Source organism: Tamandua tetradactyla, chromosome 14, assembly GCF_023851605.1.
Source record: "Tamandua tetradactyla isolate mTamTet1 chromosome 14, mTamTet1.pri, whole genome shotgun sequence".
NCBI lineage: Eukaryota > Metazoa > Chordata > Mammalia > Pilosa > Myrmecophagidae > Tamandua > Tamandua tetradactyla.
In genome coordinates, this window is record NC_135340.1 from 44,245,511 (window position 1) to 44,258,604 (window position 13,094).

The following is a 13,094-nucleotide window of genomic DNA, read 5'->3' on the forward strand; positions in this document are numbered from 1 at the left end:
GCGTGAAACCTGTCAGTGCTTTCAGAGGATGAATACATTTCAAAGATCTGCCACAATTCACCAGTTTATGAGGAATTGAATATCTGTGTATCATTTTTAAATAAGTAGGCATTAGTGTAATTTGATTATAGCTTTTTGTTAGTTTATAAAGCAGCAGCTTAGATTGTTTATAGACCAGAATGAGTTTTGTCTCTGACTTATAATGTCACTGGGCTTCCAAAAGTTCTAAAGTGCTCAGCTGTTCAGTCACAGATAATACGATCCACTAATAAAAGCATGTAAAGTAATACAGACAAATCCATATCTGAAATTCTAACATTCTACTTAACGAGTACTGGAAAATATTAATAGTACTGATTGTGAATGACCTTTAGGTACTCATTGCAATGGGAAGCAATATTGACAAGGAATACTGATTAAGTATGGAGTTTTTTAATAAATAACATCAATAAAAGCCATGGATGAGAAGTCCAGGGAGAGATGATATGATCATCTAGTGCTCAAATAACCAGGATTTGACTCAGAAAATTACTCCTTAAGCTGAACACAAAGAAATAACTTGGAAACAGAAAATAAGCATGAAAAATTATTAGCAATCAAAGGAATGATCTTGCTGATGTCATTTCTATTTTAGGCAATGTCAAAAGTACAAAGGCACTAGGAAACCAGAGGTGTAATCTCTTAGAAGAAAGTCTAAGAATCTTAATCATCAAGTGGGCCTAGAGATTATTTAAAACATTTTTAATGTAAAAATAGTCTATCATGAATATTTTCTTTATAACTATCTATAAAGTAAGTGAATTGGAACAAATAATCTCTGAAATTTTAATTCTAAAATTCCATAATTCTTTTATAAAATAAGTGGTTCCATAGGTAGAATAAGGACATGGGGCAAAAGGAAGCAAACAGACACTAAACTAAGAGACAATAAATGAAACCAATTAGATATTAGGAAAGTTTGGTGGTTTAGGAGAAATAACATTAATCCATTCATAGCAAGCTAGTTTTAAGAGTGAAAAGGTATAATACGGCAATATCCATTGTTGAATTGTTGAAAAAACCCATTCAATGTTTGGCACCAGTTGAGAGGTAAGTCTATTGAAAATAGGGGATTAAGATGAAAATGAGCTTTGGGATGATTTTTACATAACATTTACAATGAGAATGAATGAGAAACCTTTCCTAAGTTAAGAAAGACAATTATCAAGGTAGAAATATTCACCGTTTAGAATTATTGTGAATATTAAATAATATAATGCATATAGACTCCAAAATTAGCTCCTTTTATCCTTATTTACTAGAATACTAGAGATAGAAGGCAACCTGGTGGATGTTTAAATGTTACCTAGTGTAAGAAATTAATAGGGTTATAAGATCTCAGCAACTTTCATTTTTTCCTTTCTCATCAAGTAAAGCATGTATCTTTAGAACATTTAGAGCATCTTTCTGTAGCTCCTAAGCTGGTGGTAAAGTTTCTTCATTGCTGCTTTCATCTCCATGTTCCTGATTGTATAGATGACTGGATTCAGAAAAGGAGTGAGAACTGCATTGAAGATAGCAAGAAATTTGTCCAAATGTGATGAGGGGAAGGGCCATGTGTAGAAGAAGATTAATGGCCCAAAGAATAAAAACACCACAGTGACATGAGCTGACAGAGTTGAGAGAGCCTTGGATAATCCACCTGAAGAATGTTTCCAAACAGTGATCAGAATGAAGACATAAGAAAGGATCAGGATGAAGAAGGAACCCACAGAGATGAGTCCACTGTTGGCTGTGACAATAAACTCAAGTCTGTTGGTCTCTGTGCAAGCAAGTTTAATGAGCTGAGGGAGATCATAGTAAAAGCTGTCTAGTACATTAGGGCCACAGAAGGGGAGGTCTACAACAAAAGCCAATTGAGCTGCAGAATGGATGAGGCCAAGGATCCAGGCAGTGATGAAAATCAAAATGCACATCCGCGGGCTCATGATGGTCAGGTAGTGGAGGGGCTTACAGATGGCCACATATCTGTCAAAGACTATGAGCAGCACCATTTCTGTCCCCCCAATAGCATGAATAAAAAGATCTGAGTTATGCAACCCCTGAAGGATATGACTTTGTGTTTTCTAAAAAGGTCATAAATCATTCTGGGGGCTGCAACAGAACAAACTCCAAGGTTGAGAAACGACAGGTTGGCCAGCAGAAAGTACATGGGGGAGTGTAAGTGAGGACTGGAGGTCACAGAGAACATAATGAGGAGGTTTCCCATCAGGCTTCCCACGTAGAACATGGAGGAAAAGAGGAAAAGCAGGAGCTGGATCTCCCAGGAATTGGAGAGTCCCAGGAACACAAACTCAGACACCACAGAATGGTTGACTATATCCATTGCCTCTGACATCAGAGCTGACTCTAACATTATCTGGAAGCACAGTAAAGAGAGAATCAGACTTTGTAGAGGGTCACTAACAGCATGAGTTTCATTGGTAAAAAAAATTGTCTTACATCATACTGCTAAAACATCTCCATATAAATCCTTAACCTGTTAAGGAAATAAGCAGAACTCATTGCCACAAAACAATTACGGAATAAGAAGAAAAGTTATGAGAGGCAGACTAAAAATCTCCTGGAATAGCTTGAGAGAAGAAATGGAAATAGAAATAAACTCATTGATTTCTCCCTCAGACTTTGTTACCCCTGCGTTTGAATGCTCCCTTAATCTCAGGCAATTTCCAATGACCTTTTATTTTCCTTAACACATTATCTCCTATATACAATGCTATTGTGCTATCAGGCTCATTAAAACTCACATTTAGCCTTAGGATTTTAAAATATCATCAAATTATATTCATTTTTCGTCATACAGGGAAAAGAAAATGTAGAAACTCTAAAAGTATTCAGCTTTTGTAGCTCAGGCCAGGTTGTAGAAGAGATTGCAAAGTTTGAGCTAAGACAGGATTATGATAGAGAACAGACAATGCCAAAAAGCAATCTATGGTGCAGAATCTAAACATGGATAGAGCTAAGCAATGTAGAAAATAAAATTCTATAGGATGGATATCTGTAAATCATTGTCCACGCCATGTTAACTTTTCACAATTCATGGAAATGGTGGAAAGAACAATTTGTTTGGAATCGGAGGACTGTGATCAAGCCCAAGGGAAGATAAGTTCTTTTTACCATCCCCTCCATAGTCAACTCACATCTTGAACTCACTTTCATTATCTGTAAAATGAAATTTTTGAAGTGGGTCATGATTAGCAATACTTCCAAGTTTAACAAAATTTCTTTTGCTTTATAACTCAAAGCTAGCCCAGTATTGAATGAGTTCAACATAGTGATGATACTCTCTGCACCAAATTGTTATTATGTTTATCTTCTTTTCCCTCCAATCAGTGGTTGGATATAAGTTCCATTACCCAAAAAGCCCTCTGTACACATTAATCTCCGTTTTCTCAAACTCCCTTTGTTCTAATTACATTGTTTAATTAGCATATAATTATAAATTATCTATTTCATTTATTTTTCCCTTATCATAAGCATCTATAATCAACCAGAAAATATTTACTGAATGTCTCCCATAAATGACGCATTGTCCCATAACACTATTAATGTTTTTAAGTAATAAAATAATCACTTCTGTTAAGCCTTTTACATTTTAGAACACACACACTCAAAAAAAATTTAATGTGTCATGTAAAGAATGACTAAAGAATGGTGTAATCATAGGATTTCTGAAGCAGAAAAGATTCCCATGAGCAGTTTGTCAGGATTACCAGAACTATCTTCAGAGAAAATAAAACTAGGACCTTTGCTGCACTTTTAAAGATAACTACAATTTCTTTAGACAGCTTCATGTCCAAGTTTCATGAACTACCAAGACATAATCAGGGAATATCTCCCAACCTGGAGCAGTGATGGCAAATGATCTCTGGAAGTAGTGATAACAATCAAAAACAAAGCATAGACAATGTTAACCATATTCAGGAAACTACAATAACTGCTTCACATGTAGTATCTTGTTTGCTATTTGCAAACTCCTTGAGAATTTGGGGGTATTAGCTCCTTTTTACAGTTGAGGAAACTGAGATCAAAAGAGGAGAAGTAACTTACTCACAGTCACAAATTAGACCAGTAAGTGGTATACAGACTATTGCACTCAAGTCAGCCTCTTAACCAATATCTAGAGAAGACTTACAGTCCCATGACTGCTCTCAGCAACCCAGCCAAATCTCAGTGAGATAGAAGATGGCAGCTTTGTCCTCAAGTATTCACAGGCATTCGATTCTTAAGGGCCTTCAAATGCATCCATAATTCATTCTGGATATTTAGAATAATTTGGTAAAGGAAGACAAATTCATAAACTACCCGCATTGTAGGACATCCTGTTTGTGTTCTCAGATTGCCATTGTCTGGATCCACATGAAGTCCCTTAGCTTCGCATAAAAGAGACTCAACTCTTGCTACTCACTAATTAATGGAGACTCCAAACTGATCTGTCTTCATCTTAAGAAATGAAATAAATTCCACAGCTAAACCAACTCTGAGGCTGTTCCCACTTACAAAACTGCTCCTTCACCATTCTGCTTATAGTGGGTCACAATCTTGAATATCAATGGTTAAAAAAAGTAACTTCAGTTTCTGTCTGCCTTTTCTTTTATTGTTTGTGGTGATTTTTGCTTGTCAAGCTCAGTTGAAGCTGTTTCTATTGTAAGGCTAGCATTTAGTTGATTTCTGCACAAAACAATCCTGTCAAAGGAAACATCTACACAATACTGGACCTTGGGGGGACCTCAACTTTATCAATATTCCTAAATAGTTCTGTATTTACCACCTGCACACTCATTCAAAGGTCCATTATGTGATTGTTTCCTAAGAGTTACCCACATTCAACCTTCTCTTGGTTAGAATTAACATTACATCATGCACAAACAGGTAGAAAGATGCTAATGTTATAGGAGCTAGGACTAATTAGCACAAAGGAGAGTACAGGCCAAATGATACTACAGAGACTTGGGATCACCAAAATGAGTTAATTATTCTAAGCAAATTTCATGCAGAATCTTGGCAAGCCAATGAGGAAACTATTAATAAGTCAGAAAAGGAGGAAAAAGGGATGAAATTTTTTCTTAAGAAAATATTTTCTTAATTTTGATATTTCATGAGTCAGGTTAAAGAAGTTCTCCAAGAAGCATGTGTTTATTTCTTTATTTATATTAAACTTTATCAAAGGACATTGGTAAATTTGACAGGCAATTATGTATCTCCAGGATTTGTGTACATGTGTGTCTGTATGCTTGTTTTCATTATTCAGATGTTCATTTTTCTGCTCTACAATCAAAAGCCATCCTATTCATGATTCACATGGAGTTATTTAGTTATAGGTACTATTACATAACCCACAAACTCTCTAAAAATACTGCTTTGTAGCTCAGAAATATCTATCATGTTCAGGTATTGCTAATGGAGTAGTGTGCTCAGTAACATACTCCTCTACTTCAGGAAACTCACTTTATACTCTATGGTCTTATTTCCTCATATGAATAATGAGGTAGCTATAGAAAATGTTTTCATAGTCCCTTCCAGTTGCAAAACTTTTCACATGATAGCCAAACCTAATATTCTTGTTGACTCATGCGAGAGAAAAAAAAAGAGAAGAACAGATAAATATCAAAAAAAGTATTAAATAAAAGGTTTATTTTTGAACATACTTCACAAACAAGAGACAATTTAGAAATGCAAATACAATTCCATTTGTGTTTTTACTAATAATCATAGAAATGGTAAGTATAATTGGAAAATCAAATAATTCAACTAGGAGCAAATGAGAGTTGCATCAGGGACTCTGCAGATGGAAATAAGTGACTTTGAAAACTTTGTAGGAAGAAATCTCTGATGATAGCTTAGAAATGTTACTTTCTTACCTGAAATACTTATCTGGAGAGGCAGGTTAACCTTACCACTATCAGCAAAACATTTCTTGAGGCAACTTCTGCTTACCATCCCTCCTCTCCTTCCACTCCTGTTCTCATGCCTCCTCCACACACACACACACACACACATACACACACACACACATTCACACACACACACTGATCCAGCAATTCTAAATCACAACCCCCCAACCCCGCCAACCCCTGGCTTCTTAAACAAGGTGGGGGGAGAGATATGTTCTTGCTTTATTAATGTTTGCTCTTCCTTCTACCCAAAATGTTCTCTCCTTAATCCATGTCTTCCTGGTGAAGCCTAATCAGGTAGTTTTTGAAGCACATGGGAGATGATTATTAAAAATTTGACTGATACACAATTTAATTACATGAATAAAGTCATTTGATGCAACAGTTGTATAGCAAACACTTCCTTCAATTTTCCCTGTATGAATGATACTTAGCTAGCAAAATTTATTGAACTCCTGTGTGTGCTGCATCCTTGCTATATTCCAGGGATTTAAAAAATCAATAAAACACAGTGTTTACTATGTTAAATGCTGCCAGGATGCAATATACCAGAAATTGAACGTCTTTGAAAAAGAGAATTTATTATGCTACAAGTTTACAGTTCAAGGCCATAAAAAAGTCCAGACTAGAACATCCAGGTAGATACCTTGACTCAAAAAAGGCCAGCACCCATCATGTGGGAAATCACATAGCTGGCATTGGCTTATCCTTGTTTCTGGTTCATTGCTTCCAGCTTCTGATGCCAGTGGTTTCCTCTCTAAGCATCTGTGGCCTTCACTCAGCTCCTCTGCAGCACAACTCTGGGTTTTGGCTAGCTTAACATCTCATGGGATGGCACATGGTAAGGTCTAATGGGCTCTGCATCTCCGAACACCCATTTCTTGGTATCTTTTCTCTCTCAACACTCCAAGCATCTTCATATGTCTGTGTTTCTATCATCTCTGAGCTTTCTCCAAAAAAATTTCCCTTTTTAAAGGACTCCAGTAAACTACTCAATACCCACCTTGAATGTGTGGAGTCAAATCTCCATCTAATCAAAAGGCCACACCCACAACTGGTATGTCACATCTCCATGGAAGTAATCTAATCAAAAGTTCACACAAACAATTGCGCGGATCAATCTCCATGGGCACAATCTAATCAAAGGTTTCCACCCTAAACAATAGATCTGGCCCCACAAGAATAGATCAGGATTAAAACATGGCTTTTCTGCATTACAAATAGTTTCAAACTGGCACAACCAGGTTCAACCCTTAAGAGCTTACAACCTAATTGAGGGGAAAGACATAAAACAGATGCTTTTAATGTAATGTAATAAAAGGTGTGCTGCAAAGGGTATGTAGGGTGTGTGGGAACCCACAGAAGGAATCCTTAGTCCACTCTGGGGATTTGGGGAAGAGTTACTCAAAAATATGGTAAATAAGTTGAGTTTCAAAAGATGAATAAAAGCTAGATAAATATATATGGGTAAGCATATTCCAAACAAAAAAAATATCATCATTCTAAGCACGAAAGTGTTAAACAATATGATGTTGGGGTGAGAGATAGAGGGACAGGACATGAAAGAGGTTTGTAAGGAAGTAAAAGTCAGGAAAGAGCCCTTACCTTCAGTTTAGTATTGTCAGATTATACAGGGTTAGGTAGAAATGGAAAAGAATGCAAAAAGACCAAAAATAATAATAATGTTACTTATTGTTTATAATGTGTCATGCAGTACATTTAAGGCTTTAGGTACATCAACAGACTTATTTAACATAAAAGCCTTGTCTTCCATTTTACACAACAGAAGTGTAAAGTTGATAAAGGTTTAAAAGTTTTTCCAAGGTAATACAATTAGAAAAGTTGCACTTTAAAACCAATTCTAACTTAACAGCAGTACCTTAACCAACAAATCATAAGCCTTGCAGTAAAGAAAGGGATCAGGTAATAAAGGGATTTGTTTGTCATTCCAAAACCCTTACACATCATTCCATATGATGTTTTAATATACCCATGGATGTATTTACTCCTTTTATTTATACTAAATGTTTTAACACCCCTTGTTTTAGTTTCCTAGGATGTGTAAAGCAGACATCATGAAAATAGGTCGGCTTAAACAATGGGAATTTATTAGTTTATAGTTTGAAGTCAGAAAAATGTCCAAATCAATACATCATCAAGGCAATATTTTTTTACCAAACACCACCTGTTGGTGATCCTTGGGTCCACTACCACCATGGCAAGGCATACGATGGTTCTACTGACTTCTCCCTTCTCTTCCCAGGTTTTGCTGGTTTCAATTTCTAGCTTCCATGTTTCTCTCTCTGTCTCTCTTTCTCTTTCTCTCTCTCTCTCTCCCTCTCTCTCTCCCTCCCTCCCTCCCTCTCTCTCTCTCTCCCTCTCTCCCTCTCTCTCTCTTTATTCATTCTATTTATAAAAGACTCCAGTAAGAGGATAAAGACCCATCCTAAATGAGGTACCTCACACCTTAACTCAAGTAGCCTCATCAAAAGGTACTAATAAAATGGATCCACACTCACAGGAATGGATTAAATTTAAGATCATGTTTTTCTGAGGTAGAACAGCTTCAAACCACCACACACTTCTAGCATCGTAAACTGAAAATCTTCGATGAAATAACATACTTATCAGAAATTCAACAAAATTTAACTTAGTTGACCCAAATATGTTCAAACTCAACTTTTATCTTGGCCTTTGAAAGGTTGAACAGCCAGATTCCTTCTTATGTCCTTTTATTTATTTATTTTTTTCTGCATGGGCAGGCACCGGGAATTGAACCCAGGTCTCCAGCATGCCAAGTGAGAACTCTGCCAGTAAGCCGCCATTGCCTGCCAGATGCCTTCTTTAATGTAATTTTTGCCATCTCTGAACTTGTTCTTGACCAACTTGAGTAATTTGAACAAGTCATGCCATTCATGCATATTGCCAACGTCTGAATGTACACTTTGTAACATAAGAAAGCATTCTAGAAATAGCTTGAAATGAAAACCTCCTTGTGTGTTTTATCTATTGATCTTACATGAAAATATGAATATAATTATTGAAAGAATAAAATGCAGCAATAATGATGATTCAAAAGTATTGTGAAACCTTTTTGAGTAACAAAACTAGTGGTTGTACATGTGTGTGAGGTCAGCTGTCCATGATGAATTATTTTAACTGTCCCGTGAAACATGTTATCTCACAAAAGTATAATAAAAACCACCAATATTCTGGAAGAAAAAGTTTTGAAATAGTGGCTGTAAGTAAAAATATAGTGGACATTTCCATTATTCTTCTTCAACCAAAAATAAACTGCAGTATATTTCACTGTAATTTTTAAAGCACATTGAAATGGAAAGATTTAGTAGATCAAAAAACTAATCGAACAAAAAGAAGCCAATATAATTCTTTATAGATAAGAAATCTACCTGGGAAAGGCTTATATAAAAACCGTGGTTGCTTGCAAAGAAAGTCACTTCATGGTTAAACACAAGCCCTATGAAGATTTATTGGGGAGGAAGGTGTTCGAAGGCAAGGTGAATACAAACCCTGGTGTAGACCTGAGAAATGCTGACAGTCTTAAAATGTCTTTGTAGGAAGAAGAAGAATAAAAGGTTTTTGTAACACTGAAATACCCATGTTCTTATGAAAGATAGACTACCAAGGATTAATTAAATGAGCATGAAGATTGTATAGTTGATTTAGTTCAGTAAAGACTTATTGGACGACTATTGTGAGGCACATGAGCTCAATACTACATACAAACAAAATCCACAGTCCTTTATCTCAAGGAACTAGCACAATTTGTAGAGGAATCAAATGCAAGTAGGTAATTATTGTCTTTAGCAGCACAAATAGAAATGTGAACAAGAAACAAAATAGTACAGAGGCAATATAGCTGAGTAGCTGAGCAAGAGCTTTAAAATTAGGCTCCAGGGGGGGCCGCGGTGGCTCAGCGGGCAAAGTGCTTGCCTGCTATGCCGGAGGACCTCGGTTCGATTCCCGGCCCCAGCCCATGTAACAAAAAACGGAAAAACAAAATACAATAAAAACAAGAAAATGTTTAAAGATGTTTCCCTTTCTTCCTTCCTTCCTTCCTTCTATCCTTCCTTCCTTCTCTCTGTCTTTCCTTAAAAAAAAAAAAAAAAATTAGGCTCCAGAAAAACGCTATTAGCTTCTAACATTGTGATAACAGAAAATTAAGTTAATCCTAGCTTGGATTTCTAGTCTGTAAAATAATAAATAATAAAAATAATTTTTAAATATTATTTGCTGAGTGAGCATTTAGTGGAGAACAACTTTTAGCACAATGTCTGAAACAAAGCATGTTCTTAGTAATTGTATATATACATATGTGTTTATGAATATAAGTATAATTGCATATACATTTGTTAGTAGTATTATTATCATCATTCTGTAGAATAAGGAGTGATTAATTCAGTAATGCAGGAAGAAAATAAAGAAAGTCAAGATGGTGATTTTGAAAGGAAAAGTGAAATTATGCAAAGATGTTGAGAACAAATAGGTACCAAAATAAAGATAATACTTTGAAAAGCACAGAAGCATAAGCAAGTATGGTAAGGGAGAGGTTAGTTTGATTTTGTTAGAGAATAAAGTGCAAAGAGTAGTGCAAAGAGGTGGTCTGAAGAGCTAGGCAAGGTCATGTTGTATAAGACTTTGTGTGACATGCTAAATAATTGAGATTTTTATCCTGATGAGAGCTTGATGCAAATACTGGATTGAAGAGAGAAATAAAATTATCAGCATGTCATTATAAAGCGATTGAATATAAAAAGTTGATACCTTAACTAAAGAAAGAGACTTTGTGGTAAGTGGGAAGGGTGAATGCAGACAGATTATTTAATGGCATCTACAGGTAAGAGAAAATAGCCAAAACTAAAGCAATGATACTGAGAACTACCAGTTTTAAGGGAGGAGAGTAAATGACTTTTTCTAATGAATACCACTCTTCTCTTTTCACAATCACTCGAGTCATAGGGAAAAATTAAGAACAAAACTATATCTTTCATGAAAGTAGTAGACAAATTAATTTCTGGATGACAAAATAAATGGAAAAAGTCCCAACCAATGGGAATAGGACCCAGCAAGAATGAAAGAGGAAACAGAGCAAAAACTTCTGTGCTGCCCATGCTGTGGTGCATAAACAATTTTCTGTTTGTAGCAGTGAGAATTCAGTTCATGTAGTATTTGCAGGAGTTTTCATGATTTGGCCTAGTACCAAAAGAAAAGGAGAAGAGTGATGCCATCAACATAGCAATGTATGACATCCCTTGAAAAAACCTATACAGAGATTCAGTGAATAAAAGGACAAATCTCACATGCTTAGAACTATGGTTGAAGGTAGAGACTGGAGAAGGATTCCACAAATGCTAAATCAAAGAAAGAGAAAAATGTCAAATAGGAAACATCCATTCCAGACTGGCTAACCCTCTTCCGTCCTCCTTATTCAGTCTCATGCAGCTTGGGAAGTGCCAGGATCCATCCCACCTCCCAATTGGGACACATACAATGAAACCATCACAGAAATTAGTTAGAATCCCATGCATATTCAGACACAGGAACCCAAGTCCACTGAAACACAGAGCAGAACACAAATACCACTAGGTACGACTGTTTTGACTACTTAAGTTATGGATTTGGCAAAAGCTGTAACAGCCTGCCTTCATAGGGCTGAGAGGAATAGGTAGCCAAACAGCACCATCTACTGAGTAGGCTGAAAAGTGCAGGGGGAAAAAGTGGTTTTGAAGTCTTTCCAGACCCTCTCCCAAGGGCCATTGGATCTGGTCTACACCCCCTGCCAGATAACTGGTCATGCTTTGGCTAGGAAATACTGATCCCATTACAAAAGAAAAGCCTTAATACAAACCCAATCAACAACAAACTCCTCAGTAAGAAAGAGAACACAACCCTCAGAATAAACCCAACAAGACAACTAGAAGATCAAGTATCAGGAAAAAATCATGAGGCATACTAAAATGTGGGAAGATATGGCCCAGCCAATAGAACAAATTAAAAAGTCATAGGAGACACAGAATTTTGAACAACTAATTAAAGATGTTCAAACAAATCTCATAAAGAGAGTCAATAAGATAGCTACAGAGATAAAGGACATTAAGAAGAAACTGAAAGGACCTAAAGAAGAATTTGAAAGCATACAAATAAATCAACAGATATTATGGAAATGAAAGATAACATAGTTAAAATAAAAAATACATCAGAGACAAACAGCAGCAGATTTGAAGAGGCAGAGAGAGGATCAGAGAGCTAGAAGGTAGAGCATCTGAACTAGATAACAGAAAAGATGGGGGAAAGAATGGAAAAATTTGAGTAAGTTATTAGCGAAATGATTGACAACATGAAGTGCATAAACATTTCATCATGTCCCAGAAGAAGAAAAGGGAAAAGTACCAGGAAGAATACTGGTACAGGAAAAGTACAGGAAAGAATGGCTAAAAATTTCGCAACCTTTATAAAAGACACAGATATGCAAATCTAAGAAACCCAATGAACTCAAAACAGAATAAATATGAATAGGCCCAGTCCAAGACATATCAGACTGTCAAATACCAAAGACAAAGAGAGAATTCTGAAAGCAGCAAGAGAAAAGCAATTCATCACATAGAGGGAAACAAATAAGACTATGGGCTGATTTCTCATTACCTCCATGGAGATGCATAGACAGTAGTGTGATATATGTAAGATATTGAAAGAAAAAAATCACCAGTGAAAGATTCTCTATCAACAAAGTTGCCCTTCAAAAATGAAGAAGTTTAAAATATTCACAAATAAATAGAAGCTGAAAGAGGTCATTAAAAAGAGGCCTGCCCAACAGGAATAACTGAAGGGCATTCTGCTGACTGAAAAGAAAAACCAGGAAGGAAAGACTTATAGGAGAGAATAAAAATGAAGAATATCAGTAAGGGTAATCAAAGGGTAAAAACAGAGAAAAAGTAAGACATAGCATATAAAACCCAAAGGACAAAATGTTTGAAGAAAGTACTGGATTTACAGTAAAAGCATTGAATGTTAATGGATTGAAGTCCCCAATCAAAAGGCAGATTGGCAGAATGCATTTAAATATATGATCCATACTTTAAATGCATTTAAAATTATATGCTGTTTACAAGACTCATTTCAGATGCAAAGATACAAATAGTT

General features: G+C 35.9%; 1 pseudogene; it reads right to left on the minus strand.

Annotated features, from left to right (window-relative positions):
• Positions 1 to 1,433: 1,433 nt before the first annotated feature.
• Positions 1,434 to 2,365, minus strand: LOC143655051 (olfactory receptor 4F15-like; annotated as a pseudogene).
• Positions 2,366 to 13,094: the final 10,729 nt, after the last annotated feature.